General features: G+C 36.1%; 2 pseudogenes; both read left to right on the forward strand.

The window, feature by feature from the left end:
* The first annotated feature begins 472 nt into the window (after window positions 1-472).
* On the forward strand, window positions 473-975 carry LOC101715371 (disintegrin and metalloproteinase domain-containing protein 20-like; annotated as a pseudogene).
* Window positions 976-1,042: 67 nt separating this feature from the next.
* Window positions 1,043-2,289, forward strand: LOC147826751 (disintegrin and metalloproteinase domain-containing protein 25-like; annotated as a pseudogene).
* The last annotated feature ends 2,226 nt before the right edge of the window (window positions 2,290-4,515 follow it).

Here is a 4,515-nt window from a genome sequence, read left to right on the forward strand (position 1 = left end):
AAGTATATATTAAAATTCATGAGAAAAATAACATATATTTTAATTATCTTTCCTGAATCATGTAACTAAATAATTTATCATCTGAAATAGGAAGAACTATTAATGTATATTCCAAGTCAATATGTACAAATCAAGACTCCCTAAGCCAAACAATGATGTATGTTCACTTTTCCTTTAAGACATTTTGTTTTGGGAACTTGTGGAAATGTTCACACACGTGCATATGTGTAGAGGAGAGTACTAATCAATTTTACCCATGCCCTGGTTTTTTCCCCCACTCTGGCCTGCTGGTAAGATGACACTTGTCTCTTCTCTTCTTTTACTTTTTCCTCTCAGTACTGCTGCTTTGATGGATTGACTCTTCCAACAGGCGGACCATAAAAGGCCGGTGCCACATGCAACTGAGTCAAAGGGGAAGACAGGCCAGCAGGGTTTCTGCCCTCCCCCATTTTGCTCTCACTCATAACTCGTGATGGCTGTGGTTGAGGCCCTGGTGCACATGAGGATCACTCTCCTGTGGCTCTGGCTGGGCATATTTCTTTTCGTTTCTGGATGGCTCCAGACTGGACACTCCCAATACTCCAGCCCCCCAGAAGTGGTGATTCCTTTGAGGATCACTGGGACTGGTAGAGGGATGAGTGCTCCAGGCTGGCTCTCCTACAGCCTGCACGTTGGAGGCCAGAGACACATTGTCCACATGAAGGCCAAGAAACTATTTGTGTTCAGACAGCTCCCTGTGTTCACTTACACTGACCAGGGTGCTCTTCTTGAGGATCATCCCTTTGTCCCGGATGACTACTACTATTATGGGTATGTGGAAGATGATTCAGAATCGCTGGTTACTCTTAGCACCTGTTCTGGAGGCTTTCAACACTACAGATAAATGAAATCAAGCCCAAAAGGCTTTCTAAGATATTTGAATATCTACTGTATAGAGTGGACAGCAAGGAGACAGTTCCCACCTGTAAGATGTAGATTATCAGAAGAACTGGTAGGCAATTGAAGTTTTAAGAATATAATTCCTTCCTGATGTAAAGTGTCTATGAGAGCTGGTAGACCCACAAATGGTTTGTTGAATTGACATTCGTGATAGACCATTGATTCATATATCTGGGAGGGAACATCTCAAATGTTCAAAAGGAAACATTCACAGTTCCTTTTCAGCTATTATATTGTACTGGATGTTGATGTGGTTTTACCTGGACTTGAGATCTGAGATGAAGGAAATCTTATAACAATAGGAAAAATAGGTCAGTGTTTTGCCATTGGAAGAAATCTAGATTTAGTGGCCACATTCAGCATGATGCTGCACATTTTCTCATAAACCAAAGACTTCTTGAGGGGGTTGGGCTGGCCTTTGTTGGAACAGTGTGCAATATGAATTCAAATTTTGCAGTTGCTAGTTACTATAAGGAAGATTTATCTGGTTTTGTGTAAGTTGCACCACAGAGCTGGGTGTAGTTTGGGTATGAGACATGATAAACCTACATATAAATTTGGGCCCCAAACTTGCATGATATTTGCAGTAAAATCTCCTGCAGCAAATAACTTCAGTTATAATGAAATATGGCACTGGCTTGGAAAAACTACCCATGTTCACAATTCACTAGATCTGGAGAAAACCTTCACAACAAAGGGCTGTGGGAACAGTGTGGTTGAAGAGGAAGAGAAGTGTGACTGTGCACTGAAAATCCTTGTTGTTTGGCAAATTTCACTGAAACCTGGGCTTCTTGTACTTTTGTTGAGAAGACTGCCAGTTGATACCGTAGGGAGCAGTGTGTATTAAAAAGACAGTGAATGTGATCTTCCTCAGTGCTGCAGTTGAACTTCCCACTAGTGTCTGAAAGATGTATATATGCAGCCCAGAACCTCTTCCATGGGCAGTGGCTACTGCCATAAAAAGAAATGTAATAACCATGATGAACAATGTAGGCAATTTTTTGACAAGGAAACCAGAAGTGTACAACAGAGTTGCTACAGGAAAATGAACACCCAAGGTTGCTATTTTGGTAATTGTGATAACAAGAGCATTTTGTATGGAGGATGTAATATTTCAGCTATCTTCTTGGGAGAAGTCAGTGTTAGAATGTGGTAGAAATTCCTTCTTTGAGAGATCATTTGACTGTACATTGTACTTACATCAACGGGGTCATCTGCTGGGATATGGACTAACATTGAGAGATGACCAGAGCTTATATTGGTGAAGAAAAAGATGACACAGAGTATAGTCAAGGACGTATGTGCACCCACAGGAAGTGTGTCTCTATGTCACTTTGGACAGGTTTTTAATTTGATATGATTTCACTTATTAATTCTTGATGTTATTTCTTGTGCCATTGGGGTTCTGTTCAGAAAGTCCTTGCTTATGCCTATTTAAGAATTGTACATATTTTATCATTCAGCTTATTGTTTCTTTTTATTGTTTAGATCTTCTGATCCATTTTCATTTTATTTTAAAACATGGTGAGAGATATAGATTTAAATTCAGTCTTCTACGTATCTATAACCAGTTTTCCCTGGACCATTTTTAAAGAAGGTTATCTTTCCTCCAGCCTTTAAACAATGTTAAGTAATTTGTCAAATATCAGATGCCTGAATGTGCCTGGAGGTTTTTCTGCATCCACTATTCTCTTCCATTCTTCCATAAGTCTATTTCTGTGCTAGTACTATGCTGTTTTTGTCACTGTACTTTTATAGTATAACCTGAAATCTGGGATTGTAATGCCTCTGCTCTGCTCTTGTTACCAAAAAATGCTTTTGTTATCCTGAAACACTTCTTGTTTCATATGAATTTTAGAATTGTTTTTTCTGGTTCTGTTAAGAATGCTATTGATATTTTGATTGGAATGGCATTAAATCATTATATTAGTTTTGCAAGTACAGTTATTTTGACAATATTTTTCTTCCTATCTATGATAAAAGGATATCCTTCCATTTTCTGATATCATCTATGATCTCCTTTTTCAGAGTACCACATTTTTGTTTTAGAGGGAAATCTTTCACTACACTTTTAGAATAATTCTTAAGTATTTAATTTATGTTGAAGCTATTGTGAATGATATTTTTTCCTGATATTTTTTCAGTAGGTTTATTATTTGTGTACAAAAATACTATTGATTTGTCTATTGATTTTGTTTCCTGTTACACTACTGAATTTAATTATTAATTCCAGGAGTCCTTTGGTAGAGGTTTTTTGGTCTTCTATGTAAGGATCATATAATCTTCAAATAATAATTTGATTTCTTTCTTTCCTATACGTATCCCTTTTATTTTTTTTCTTGCCTTGATTGCTCTTGCTAATGTTTCAAGTACTATATTAAATAGGAGTGGTGATAGTGGAAATCCATTTCTTCTTCTTGCTTTTAGAGTAAGAGGTTTCAGCTCTTCTCATTTAATATGATGCTGGTCATTGCTTTGTCATCAAGGGCTTTTAATTGAGTGAGATGAGATCCTTCTCTATTTGTTTCCTTCAGAATTTTTATCATGAGTGGATGTTGGATTTTGTGAAAACGTTTTGTGCATATATAGAAGTGACCATGTGATTTTTTGTCTTTGCTTCTGCTTATGTGTTGTATTGATTTATTGAATTGCTTATGTTGAGACATCCTTGTGTCCCTGTGATGAGGCCTACTTGGTCAGGATGTCTGACTTCTTTAATGATTTATTTCATTCCGTTTGCCAGTATCATGTTGATTTTTTGCAAATATGTTCATCAGTGATATTGGCCTGTAGTTTTTATTTTTAGTTGAGTTTTTGTCTGTTTTTGGAACCAAGACAATGCTAGCTTTTAGGGATGACATTGGCAGTACTCCTTTCCTTTAATTTCATAAGACAGTCTGTGCACTGTTGGCATTAATTCTTCCCTGAAATTCTTGTGGTCAGTAGTGAATCCATTGCATCTCATGCTTTTGTTAGTAAGTTTTTTACTAACTGCCTGAATTTAATTTCCTGTTACTGAATTGTTCAGGATTTTTATTCCTTTCTGGTTTAGTTTTATTAGTTCATATGCGTCTAGGAATCTATGCATTTCTTCTGGATTCTACTATTTCTTTGATTATAGGTGTTCAAAGTAGTTGCTAATAATCTGCATTTCAGTAGCCTCTGTTGCAATTTCACCTTTTAATTTCTAATTATATTAATATGATCTCTTTCATCAGTAAGTTTGCTAAAGGTTTGTCTATTTTATAAATTCTTTTAAAGAACCAGTTCTTCAATTTATTGATTCTTTATCTCTTTATCTTAATTTCTGCTTGGATATTATTAATTTCCATTCTTTTTATTTGGATTATTCATGTTAATTCTAACAATTTTTCCCTGTAGTCTATAAGGTTTGCTCTCTATAAAATCACATCATCTGAAAACAGTGATAATTTCATCATTTCTTTTCTGATTTGTATGCTTTTCTAATTTCATTCACTTGCCTAATTGCTTTGGCTAGGACTTCTAGGACTATGTTGAATAGTAATGGAAAAGCAAGCATCCTCTCATAGTTCAGTTATTAGAGAAAAAGCTATC

This window comes from Heterocephalus glaber, unplaced genomic scaffold, assembly GCF_053883595.1.
Source record: "Heterocephalus glaber isolate CG9 unplaced genomic scaffold, H.glaber_assembly_v1.0 deba00001461, whole genome shotgun sequence".
NCBI classification, from domain to species: Eukaryota; Metazoa; Chordata; class Mammalia; order Rodentia; family Bathyergidae; genus Heterocephalus; species Heterocephalus glaber.